This window comes from Artemia sp. Qi Xiang Cuo, chromosome 14 (genome assembly GCF_049724085.1).
Source record: "Artemia sp. Qi Xiang Cuo chromosome 14, ASM4972408v1, whole genome shotgun sequence".
In the NCBI taxonomy this organism is placed as follows: Eukaryota; Metazoa; Arthropoda; class Branchiopoda; order Anostraca; family Artemiidae; genus Artemia; species Artemia sp. Qi Xiang Cuo.
This window is the reverse complement of record NC_142807.1, coordinates 22,298,987-22,312,227: the sequence shown is the minus strand read 5'-3', so window position 1 is coordinate 22,312,227 and position 13,241 is coordinate 22,298,987. Positions and strand designations below refer to the sequence as shown.

The 13,241-nt window shown below is 37.0% G+C and overlaps 1 protein-coding gene across 2 annotated transcripts in view; it reads right to left on the bottom strand.

Moving 5' to 3' along the window:
- The window catches only part of LOC148944268 (ornithine decarboxylase-like), a 45,291-nt gene extending 32,812 nt beyond the window's left edge, over positions 1 to 12,479 (bottom strand). For both annotated transcript variants that reach the window (XM_089100479.1, XM_089100477.1), the window contains exon 1: positions 12,328 to 12,479. The gene's annotated coding sequence lies outside the window, so the exon portion shown is untranslated. The remainder of the gene's footprint in view (positions 1 to 12,327) is intronic.
- Between the last annotated feature and the right edge of the window lie 762 nt (positions 12,480 to 13,241).

The window sequence follows — 13,241 nt, the reverse complement described above, 5'->3', positions numbered from 1 at the left end:
TAGCCAGGCAATACGCGAGAAGAACCGCATATAGAATGTCAAAGATACAATTGAAATACAGGTTTCCGCTGTCTAGTGATGTCTAGTGAGGTATTGCTCACTCAGTCAAAAAGATTTAAACTAGTGTTTTTGGGTTAAAGGGGCAAAAAAAGGTACTCGGGTTAGGTTACGTATTTAATGTGCTATGCTTTACCACCTAACGTGCAAATATATAGCCCAAATTTGTTTCTAAACTATTATATTTTTATCATACTTTGTCTTATTTCATTAGCATTAACCAAAGTTCGCTTCTCGCGTGTTGCCCGGCAAATAAAAGAGTACCTATACCGCTCCCCGATTAAGATACATAAGTTTCCCCCCTCTTCAAATTCCCGTGGATTTACGCCACTGTCTTTAAATAGAATGGTTCTAAAGTCGCCATTGCATACCTTAACTGGATGCGCATGGAATATCCGGCTGAATCTAGTTTCCTTACAAAGTATAAAGACGGCGATCAATATACTATTTCAGCGAATATTTGTAGCACGTGCTAGATAAAAACGTGGTAAAAAAAAATCCCCAAGCATTAACTCCAAAGAAGTATTAGGTACTAAGCCACATTCATTGCCAAGCTCAATTACACATTAAAAATGCGCTTAAGTAAACTCTGCGACCTGAATTCGATTCGACAAAAATTCATAAACTCTTCTATCTCTCATAAAAATAGGGTTTGATAATCTACTGGAGAAGCTCAACCCTGGTACCAGAATCCAGGGTTTTTCGAGACGTTGCAGAGAAGGACCCTAACCCCCTTAGGGGGGGGGGGGCTGAGCTGTGTAAGGAGAAACTTCTTTTTCATTTAGAGTCAATAAATCACGGGAAAAGGGTACTGGTTCAAAAGGGTACTGTTCGTTTGGGCCCTTGATTGCCGTGCTCAAAGACGCTCGCTAATGTCAATAAATTCAGTTGCGAGTATCAAATACGACTCAATGAAAAAAATGGTGCAGTCCTACTCAGTAAATGCTGAAAAAGCGGCCAAGAAGGGCTAAAAAGTCCTCCCCATCCCCTTCAAACAAATTCTTACGATCTATCTCATAATTACCACACCTCTTGATGTGGTCTCACAAATCTTGATTTTTCATGTTTATATATATATTTTTTAAATTTTATTATTATTATTATTGGGGGGAGACAGGTGACCCTAGCCTGGGTTAGAAATGCTTGTTGTGAGGGGTGTTGAGTTTGTTTAACATTTTTGTGGCTTGGTTTCAAATATATATTTGGAATTTGGTTTAATTCATTGGATTGTCCTGCATCTTCTTTTCCTGGGGGGGGTGGATCTATTAAAATCGATTTTTGTTTGGGTCTTTTAAATATTTTTTCTTCTTTGCTTTGTTTTGTTTTGTGTGTGTATGTGTGTTGAGTCATTGAAAGGTTGAAATGCACTATATTGAAAATACTTTTCTTCTCTTTTTTTTAGTATTTGTGTCATTTCTGTTTTTCCCCTGTTTTTTTCCAGGCCATATAGCCTTATGTTGGCTCTCTATGTTGCTTCTATGTTGAAGTGTTTTGTCGTAAATTTATTGTTTGAGTAAATTGATTGAATTGATTGATTTACTTGTCTAGAATCCAGTAGGCGCGCGAGAAGTGAAGTTTCGTTAATGTTAATGGAATAAAACAAATAGGATAACAATATAATAGTTCAGAAAAATGTGGGCTATATATTTGCATATTAAGGGGGAGGGGTAAAGCATGGCATACATTAAATACGTAACCTAACCTAACCCAAATTAGGTACTTTTTAGTCCCTCTAAACCCCAAAAAACTAAAGTTTAGATATAGTTTCAGGAGTGAGAAACCCTTTGTTTATACCTCACTATTCAGCGGAAACCTGTTTATGAACAGCATGCTTGACATTTCGATGCTGTCTTTTATTGCGTGCTTACCGGATTTTAGACAAGTACCATAGATGTGACCTAATTAATTACTTGGGGACGTGGATCCGAATTTTTTCACGAAAATTGCACTGAAGTATTCCTAATCGCGACGCGGAAAGCACCCTAATTCTTCCTCTCATTATAGCTTCAGACCATTGTAGCCTATAATAGATATTATATTATTTATATACAGTGCTTCATACAGTGTAATGGAGCCGGTGACATGCTGGTTAGCACATCTTTGTATGGTTAGTATTTTTTTAATGGCATTAAATGAGCGTTTTTTTCTACCCAGTAATAAGGTTGATTTTCCCTTAATATCTGCTATACTTAAATGCACAGGAGAAGAGGGCAGCAAAACAGAATATATCTCTCAAGCTAAGCAATCAGAATAAAAACCAGAATAGAAACGCTGATCTCCTTGACTCAGAATGCATGAAATAGACAATATAGAGCTTTTCGATGCCAAACTTCAGCACTTTCAGTTTCAGCTACTTAAGATGCACCTTATCTACCAACAACACTTTAAAGTCACAGCCAGGTTTGCCGCCCGAAGAAAAAAATTTCTAGATTTTAGTGATTTTTAATTATTTTCTTCAATAATCTAGTGATTTGTGTATTTATTGATTTTTCTTCTTAGGCGATAAAAAAAATCACTAGGGGTGGCAACCCTGGTTACAACAAAAACTGGCACCTACAGCGCACGCAGGAGGGGGGATCATCACTTAAGAGCCGTGAGACACTTTGGCATAGATCCACACAGTCAAATATATAAGAAAACTTCTGCTTAAGGCCCATTCACAATGAGTTTTTACGACACTAGATTTAGCTAGCACTAATTACAGCCAATCAGATTTTTCATAGAATTTCCTGATTGGCTGGAAATTTATATGAGAAATCTGATTTGGCTCATATAAACGTTAGCAGATTCCCGGTATTGGGGAAATCTCACTGTGCATGGGTCTTTACTTACACTTATACTTGAAGCAGGACCAGACGTTTTTCCGCCCAAATTCATGTTTCTCTGGTATCAAAATCGGTGAGCTTATGGGCTAAAATAACCAACATTTGTGGTATCAATGTGCGCCTCAACGTTTCTGGGTAACCTGAACAATTTTTAATGGAACACCATGTACCTCCCCCCTTAGTGTCTATATCACATGAGATGCATTTCTTTAAGCAAACCACCTTCTCTTTTTCAAATTGTGGACTCGCCACTGATAGACACAACTAGACATGCATATATCACACAAGTTCACCATAAGAAATGTTATAGCCCCTGAAAATGGAGTCTTGATAATTTTAGGCAGGTTAAAACTTCCAAATCGAGATTGAACCGGTTAAAATGAATAATACCAGGTAAGAGTCGATTGTATTCAGGAACTTAAAATTGACCGAGCTCATGGCTAATTCAATTGTTACCATCTGGTGGAAGAATTTATAGGTCTACCAGTATAATCTCGTTGTTAGATGTTTCAGTTGTCTTGATGTATTAATGGGACTTAAAAATACCGCGGTTGAATGTTAAAATCTCGTCGTTTCAGTTGCCTTGATGTATTAATGGGACTTAAAAATACCGCGGTTGAATGAAGCCAAAAAAACTGATAATTACTTTTTTGAGCATAATACATTTTGATATGTCGAAAGCAGGGTAATGTCGCATTTGTGTTATTTCAGCGCTTTTTCTAGTTGGTCAAGAATTGGATTCGTCAAATCAGCGCATTTCCCAAAGCAATTATCTGTATAAAGATATACTGTGTTTCAGGGAGACAGGATTTACTCCGTTCTTTGAAGGAAAACAATTATGAGGAAAAGGTACAATACAATAATATAAGAATTACTATACTTTTTTGGTGTAGAAAACTTTGTTTGATCCCACCCCTCACCCGGACAACTTTTGTGTACACACCCACTCCCAATAAGAATAAAATAAAAGTTTAGTGGGTACCCTAATGTATATATGCACTATCTTTAGCGAGGTTGACTTAAATTTTACTTTTCAAGTCTAGCAAAACATCACAACCAAACACAGGGCTACGAACTAACAACTGTAAGAAAACACAGATATTTAGAAGCCCAGATATTTAGTAAGGCTGTTAATTTTGGTTCTAGTCGTTTACCCCGCGGCGATTACCCCCCCCCCCCCTCCTCCGTGGAAAATAAGTATTTCCAAATTTGAGAATTTTATTTGAGTTTTTTTTCCATATGAGGAAGGAACTTGGGTGCTTGTGTATTATGCGCCACTCACTCAAGTTTACGCTGTGTAAAACTCGAGAACTAACTGGTTTCTTCGTTATTTTTTTTTTTTTTTGCTTAGCGCGAGACAAGACAAAGACAAGTGACAAAATATATGGGAAATATATAATTTGGGCTATATATTTGCGCCTAAGGAGGGAGGGGGGTAAAGTATTTTGACAGTTTGAAGTCAGAAAACAATTCTTTCTAGGTATATGGCCACTAAAAGAATACAGAAGAATAGCGAGGCATCTGGAAATTTCGTTAACTAAAAAAAAAAAAAAAAAAAAATACCAGCATAAAACAAATGTAATGTTTCATTTAAGTGTTTTTCCAAGTGTTAAGTGTTTTTTTTTCAACGCACGATTTTCCAAGTATTAAGTAATATTATTATGTTAATGTAATGTTTCATTTAAGTGTTTTATAATGATTACTGATCAAAGTTTATTTTGTTTGTGCCTTTCGTTTGTTATTTTAATATGTTCACGGGCATATATTTGGCTTTAAAGTACACTTATCTATATATCTAATATCCCATAATAATTGTAACATATATATTTTGCCTGCCGACTCACTATATTTCCCCCCCCCCCCCTTAATCTACAAATGTATAGCCCGAATTCGCTTCTAAAGTAACAAAGAAACTATCGAAAAAATCTGTGTGTTCTCGAATTTTACACAGCGTAAACTTGAGTGAGTGGCACATAATACACAAGTACCAAAATTCCTTCCCCCTATGGGAATTAAAAAAATAAAATTCTCAAATTTCGAAAGCCTTATTTTCCACGGGGGTTATTTTCCGGGGGGGGGGGGGTAAACGCCGACCACCGTTAATTTTATGCTTTTAATATGGATATCATTGTAATTTACGCCATTTTCAAGTAGAAATTTTTTTTTTTTTTTATCCAAAGGTATTCCTCGTATGACCTAGAACTTGATTTTGTCGTGCTTGATAAAACGTCAGGTTGAGCTTGGTAAGACCGTACGGCCTAAAGCAGTACGGCATTTAGAAGCTCTTCAGCATGTTTTTTTTTTTTTTTTTTTAAACACTCGTTGCGACATTAACGGTCCGAATCCTTAGAGACAGTAGAAGACAGTAGAAAAGTAGCACCCGAATTTTAGTTCAGCCCCATAGAACTTTGTCTATATCTAGAATATAAATAGACAGTATATTTATATATAGAATAATTAATGGCACAAAAATAGAAAAGAAAACTTTCATGCCTTACGGCATAATGCTAGACATTTTAGAAAAAGTAGAATCAAAAGTTGAAGTAACTACCTCATTAAAACTATATTCTTTTTTATTCTGATTGAGTCCTTCATTCGAAGCTGTAGCGTACATAGTCCTTCATTCATATGTACATATGAATAGCGGCTTAATTAAGTAACGCCGAAAGATAAAAAAAGAGTTTGTGTGTTTTACTATTTTCCGTCGTTTAACTTATTTAGTATGACGCAGTTGCCACTCGGTAAAAAATCACTAGATTTTAGTGATTTTTTGGTTGATTTAGTGATTTTCTTCAATAATCTAGTGATTTATGTGCCGATTTTGATTTTTTTTAAAGGGCAATATGGAAAATCACTGAAAATAGTGAGAAATCACTAAGGGTGGCAACCCTGATCTCTGATGTCCATCTTTGGTTATGCAAATCTGAACAATCTTTTTATGTGTACTGTCACCTATTCTAGGAAAGGACCGTAAATAGTGCAAACGTGCTGCTGGCGACAGCACTGGGTAAAACCCGATTTAAACAACCTAAAATCGTGCATTGATTTTATAGCCCCCAGGCCTGAGCCCCCTTATACTTTATTTCTAGTGAAGAATGTCAAGATCACGTTCATCCGATTTAGTGATTTTTTTAAGGGCAATATTAAAAATCACTGGAAATAGTGGCAAATCACTAGGGGTGGCAACTCTGATGTCCATCTTTGTTTATGCGAATCGGAACAATCTTTTTATGTGTACTGTCACCTATTCTAGGAAAGGATCGTAAAGAGTGCAAACTTGCTGCTGGCGACAGCACTGGGTAAAACCCGATTTAAACAACCTAAAAGCTTCTACTGATTTTATAGCCTTCAGGCCTGAGCCCCCGTATACTCTTTATTTGTAGTGAAGAATGTCAAGATCACGGTCACTGGAGATACAGTAGGGAGCGAAAGGAGGGGGCCGTCCAAATCTAGAAAAATACTTGATCGTGGCCAAAGTTTTTGCTTATAAAAACAATTGTAAAGGGGATCTTGGGTTGATCTTGAAAACTTTTACCCAACCCCCGAAAACATAGATGCACATATATCTAACCGTTGGGGGGGAGTGTGCGTAATCAGTATATTTTTCTAAAGGGAGGGGGGTTGAAATTAGAAAAAATTGCATTTTCGTGAACCGTTTCCAATTTTTCCGCCAATCAATTTTTTCAGTTTTTTGGATCAACTTCAAGGGGAAATTATCTTTCTCTAGCCCCTCCCCCGCCAATCCATTTTCTAAACAGGTATTGAAAATCAACATCTCTGTGATGTGTTCTTATTTGCAAACGTGCATACTGTTTAAGCAGGAGGTTAAGCCCGATTCAATTTTTTGGTGGGGGGAGGGGGCAGACCATTTTGGTATTTCCAGCAACGGCAAGGGAGAGGCATCGAATAGATGCGTTATTTTTGATCCAGTATAATATAAATAATTTCAGAGAATCTACCAATTTCCTTCAGTCGAGCCTTTATTTTTGGGCTCATCGATGTTTGAATTTCTTCCGCTAATTCTGAGATCAGATTTTTCATAAAATGATATTCTAATTCCATTAACTTTTTGTCTGTTTACAAGACAAAGGTGACGAAGTATTTATAGATATATTCATGGCCGTATCCAGGGGAGGTTACTTGATTTGACAACCCCCCCCCCCCGAAATTTCTGTACGACTCGTAAAACAGTAACAAAAATACATATATAAACAAATTTTTGTTTCGCTTTATAATTTTTTATAATCACCTCCCTCCCGAAAAAAATCCTGGATTCTTCCTTGGATATATTCATTAATCTTTTTTTTTATAACTGAGGTTCAAAAGCATGGGGCAGATGATCTCATTGATTGCTATACACATGGTCAGTACAGATAAGAATATCAATTTCCGTAAAATATAGGTATTTTGTTGACTCAGCATTTAATAACATAAAATAATGATATCTCTAGGGACTTATGAGAAAATAATTCCTCGTCAATTTTTTTTTTTTTTTCTTGTACTTGCAGATATTTAGCGTCGATAGTGTCTGTGAAGTTAATGTAATCCCTGTTACTAGGTAACTTCAAGGCTATTTTGAAGGAGATAGCCATAAGGAAGTGCTTGAAGGAAATTCGAACTTCATAGGAGGGGATAGTGAATGAACCTTTGAAAAGATCCGGGAGGAGAAGCGTACGTAGCTGTGTTAGCCTCAGGCGGCTTAGTACTGCAGTGAGTTGTTAGGAGTGTTACCACCGTCACAGGTTTCCTGAGAAATGGCACAGGTTTTTGCTTCAAAATAGTAGTCACAAGTTTTTGTTATAAATGCACCTAGTATGACCTAATTATCAGCTAAAAGTTGAATTTAGTAGAACTCCCCTCGACGGATTTATTTTTAGGGATTTTGAGACTTGACGTGGTGGTATTCTTGATCATTTCTTAGAGATTTGAACAAATTGGCCGATGCATAGACCAGGGGACAGATAAGATAAGATTTATTGCTGAAAAACGGCTCTCACAAGCCCAAAATGGCCAAATCCGTGATTTATCGTCAGATAAGTCGAAAAAAGAACAACAAAAACAAACAAAAAACAACATAAATTTATATAATGGTCAGTTTAAAATATTCCCAAATGATACAAAAAAAGTAAAAAGTAAACTCAGAAAATTAGACGTTCTACTTCAAGACCTAAGGAATGCCCCCCCCCCCAAAAAAAAACTCGTAAAATTAACAAGGGGATAGAGTAGAATTAAGGCTCACGACTTCCAAGGATGATCGTATCGTTTTTGGTATTTATGACGCATGCGAAATTATATAGGATGACGAACGAACCCGAAAAAACGAAAGACATTGGAAAAATAGGTACTAGTGCATTAAACGGACACTTTTATATACTGTATATGGAATGTCAACCGGTAGATGCGACAGATACCGGGACAGATACCCGGTACTAAAACAGTTGTTATAGTGGAATTGAGTGAAACGGGTGATCTAATACGAATGTTAAAATTACAATTTGGGATTTGCCATTTATGTAATCCTTATAATTTTGTTCATAAGCCATTATAGCCGGGTATCTGTCTCTGGTTAGGTTAGGTTACGTATTTAATATATGGTATGCTTTATGTACAAATATATAGCCCAAATTTGTTTATAAACTGTTATATAATCATCCTATTTTATTTTATTTCATTAGCATTAACCAAACTTGACTTCTTTAGCAGTATATAGAATTGCCGTATAATGCACCAGTACCGAGAAATATCTTAAGTAATGATGAACAAAATGAAGCACAACGAAACCTGTGGCTAGAAGATATGCGACAACGATCATCATAATGAATCGCAAATGAAATCAAAAACAAAATGAGGCATAATGAAATGTGTGGTTAGAAAACAAGCGACAGCGTGAATCACGTCGTATCACAAACGAAAATGATACACAACGAATTCGGAGGCTAGAAGCCAAATCAAAATTGCAATGAGTGAAGGAACACGTTATTTGAGGGTCACTCGAAAAAGGAGTGAAAATATATGCTAAGATTGTCAATCACCTCCCGAGCGACAGCAAGAATCACATTAAACATTTTTTCATAGTAATAATGTAGCAAACTTTCGACACTCAGATCATGGCAGAACTACAGTCAGAACTATGGTCGATTTAACGGCAGTCAAGGAAACTATCGTTGTTCAGGGTTTGAACAAACTCCTAGTTCCTCGATCATAGGCCCAGTTTAAAAACGTCTTCAGACCTTTTTACTTTAGTAACTGATAGTAACTAAATAGTGTCTACGACAGTTCGCCCCTTGTTATTTTACTACGGAGTAAATGTGAAACATAAGGTCCGAACGACGATAGTGTGTATTTTTTCTTATTGTGGTAGATGAGCAGAGGTTTGTTACTTTGGTGTCACTCATCACTTTTTTCATAAAATCAAGCAAACTAGGTAGTCCATCGGTACAGCCATTCAGACATTGTCGCACCTATTCTTTTAACTGGCGAAATCCTAGCATTACTACTTCGGAACACCAAAAGTTCAGTTTCCATTTACAGATTCTGGTACAAGATTCCAGAAACCCGACCAATGAGACCGGTAGTTGGTAGACGGATTTGTCAAAAACTGAGACTCAAGAAACATTCAATGAAAACTAGACTAAAAGTAAACTGTAGTATGAAGGTTTGACAAAAAGTGGTCACAGATTTTTGACGAATTTCACAGGTTTTTTTTAGCATTTTTTTACGGGTTTTGAAAATTCCTGGTGGCAACACTGGTTGTTAGTAGTAGAAGTATACATTAGTAAGATCATATAGTCTAGGCTATATTAATTTATTTTTTTTTAAGAAAATGCTATATGTTATTTCTCTTTAAATAAAACATCCGTTAGATTTTCCAATTTTAAAACTCATTTAGTGTGAAGTCAGTCAGACAAGACAGTTTCAGAACTTTGTTTGGGTAAGTACGCAGTTTTTCACATAATTTAGCTAGATGAAGGTGAATACATTAATATATGCCTTTTTTAAGGCTTTTTCATAATTCAATAATCGCTTCTGGGAGAAACTACATTACCTAACTTAACCTTACCTTATTTTTTGAAAGAGCCTGAAACCCCTCAAAAATGACATCAAAGCAAAACTGACGTCATCTTTGAGGTGTTTCAGGCTCTTTGTAAAAAAAATTTCAAATTTGTTTTCATAATAATATTTAACTATTAATATTAATGAGATTAATAATCACCATTCCATAATCAGCTAGAAATGGCAACTATTTCTCACTAGCCATTTTTTTAGAAACACATTTCAAAACTGTTGGTTATTATGGGCTGTTTAGAGCCCTTTTATCCCCTTTAAGGGCTCAAAATATAATTTCCCAAAGAGGCGAATTATGGCGAATTACTGAATTATGAAAGAGCATAAAAAAGAGACATTAAGTGATGTATTCACTCTCATCCGAGCTAAATTATGTGAAAAACTGCAGATTTACCTTGAACCTTATATCTTCCTGTGCCACCAGAGGCACCCAGGGCATCCACGAAGAGTCGCCAGTCGTCCCGCATGTGCGCCGCCGCCCAAACATCTCACCATTGGGGTTGTATCGTCGTGTGAATGCTGGACAAGTCCTGTCTATATCTGCGACATAAGGTGTTCTTTGGTCGACCTCTCCCGTGGTTCTCCTAAGGTTGCCATTTGAAGATCCATCTTGGGATCGTGTTATCCTTCATACGCATCACATGCCCAAGGTATCGTGACCTTCGTTGCCGAATGATGTCTGTAACCATAGGCTGGCCTGAGATAGATCGGACTTTCTGGTTTGTGACGTGATGTCTCGAGTCGATATTCAGAATCCTCCGAAGGCAAGAATCCGTCTCTCTTGTTGTTGACTTAAATTCCAGCACTCACTGCTGTAGAGGAGTGCAGAAAGGACATTGTAATAAAATAGCTTCATTTTTAATTTCGTAGAATACTGATTAAATCGCCATACTGGTTTTAGTCGGTTAAAAGCTCCATTGGCTTGCCCTATCCTCAACTGCACTTCCCGCTCGCTTGACCCTGAATTTTCCACTGTGCTGCCAAGGTACTTGGACTCAACGACCTGCTCAACAGTTGAATTAACATACTTTTAGTCCAGGGGGGAATTAGTTGTTGCCATGCTCTTTGTCTTCTCTGTGTTGATCTTGAGGCCAAGTCGGCCAGTATTTTGACGGATAGTATTGAAGAGATCATGGAGTTTGGTCTTGTTACTTTCCATCAGGGCAATATCGTCAGCTAAATCCAGATTGGCTAGCTACTTACCTTCTCAAATTTGGATACTGAATCCTGTACAATCAAAGAGTATGTAGTCGATAACGAGGACAAAGAGGAACGGAGAACGAATACAGTCCTGTTTTACGCCGGACATGATACGGAAATATTTAGTAATTCCTTCTTGGGTCCGAATACAGCATTCTGTGTTTTTATATAATGCAACAATTCTGCCCGTCGTTTTTTAACACGCTAGTTTAAGATCAGGGTAATAGCACCTACTATTTCCAAAATCTCAACTTTTACATCAGGATGCCAATACCCGAAGGGCTTGGAAGATAAGTTCTCATTCACCTTGCCTTTTCACTTGAATAATATTTACCAAACGTTTCTCAGAACATGTCATGTTCACTCAATTAAAGCATGACGTTTCCATAGCAACTACATTAACAACGAACGATAGAGCCTAACCCCCTCCCCCACCCAGTAGCATATTAAAATGTAAAAAATTTGAGCTTTTTTTTTACCAACAAAACTAACTCATTAGCCATACGGCCTTCTAATCGGTAAATTAATTTTCATAATTTCTTGCTAGCCAATGAATAGAATTTTAAGCATCATCTTGGCTACAGTGATAAAGAAAATACATGCTAGAACAAAAAGAGCTAGAGTCTTAGATTAGCCTACTAGTTTTATGCTTATTTTCAAGGTTTGGTTCAAGTTTTTGACTTTCTCCAGCCTTCCTCTACTGGTCTTATAGGCTGTAGTTGTAGGCTATGTAAAAACACTAACATACTAATTGATGAAAACTGATAAAAAAAAGGATCAAAATGGGAAAAAAACAAGGAGGTGATTCATTGGTACTTGCTGCGTAGGCTATTATAAAGTAAGAATCCCACCAGTTTTTAGTTAATTTCTTTATATAGCCTAGGACTATATGAGAACATTAGAAAGGGGATGAATTGTCAAAAGCGCTTAACTAAATTATAAATATGAGCATAAAATCAGCAGTCTAGAAGTGTCTCATTGTTCTAGCATGTCTCCTTCTGAAGAGGCCTATTCTAGATCTTTACCAAAGGCACGATTCCATGGGTGAGAAACCGCAATGGCGTCTATTTACGCAAACGCCCTAAATAACCTCCACGGGGAGCTCCTTAAGGTAGCGTAAGCCTACTTTAAAAATAACAAACAAAAGCAGGCTAAATATTTGAGGAAATATATTACTTACCTTAAAAGGTTGGCAGCTGGTGCTTATTTCCTTTTTGCGAGCGATTTTCAAAACAATTTTCCAACCAATATGAACATCAAACTCTATCAATCCTCTCTCTTTGGAGTCTGTCCAGTAACTGTGTCGGAAACGTGTTTCTAGCACAGAATGTTGAATTTTTGAGACATACAGTGGCGACACCACCAAGATAACGAAATTTTCTTATAGTTTTTTCATCCACTTTTTTTATCTACGCTTTCATGAGAGCGATATTTGACTATTAACCTAATGATTATCAGCCCAAGGGTACATATTTTGGCGAATGTCAATGACGTTTTGACGCAATTAATGTTGTCCATGCGTCTTAATTTGGTACTTTGACACCAAACTGGAGTAATTATTTATTCGTGAACAGTAGTGTGGCTAGGGGGAGAGGGTATCCTTGTCCTCAGTCGCAAAATCTTTTGGGTACTATTCAGATATATTGCATGAAAAACACCCACTTATACAATGAACAGGAGAAGAAAGGGGACTGAACTTGCCCCAGGCCACTAAAATGTATATATCTACACCTATATTGGTGAGGACGCCGCCAATTTATAACCCCTTTTTTCCAAGATTTATGGTCTCTGTCTAATCTTTGCTGGCGCGCCTGCGAAGATTTGAAAGTCTTTGAGTAAAATAAATTGTGTAATATTTTTTTTTTGAAGTATTACTAAATCTCGTGCTAGTTGTGCGGTTTTAATATTGCAGAAGATGGGTTGCCAAGACCCCCCCCCCCCTCCTTTCCTTCTCCGGAATTCCACGAAAGGAGGCAAACATATGATGTCCCGCTATCCTTCATTCAAGCAAATGTCCAGGGCCGGATTTAAAGCATTGACGCTCGTAAGCCCAAGCTTTTGTGTCGCTCCGTTTTTTCTAGATTTTCGGGGAAA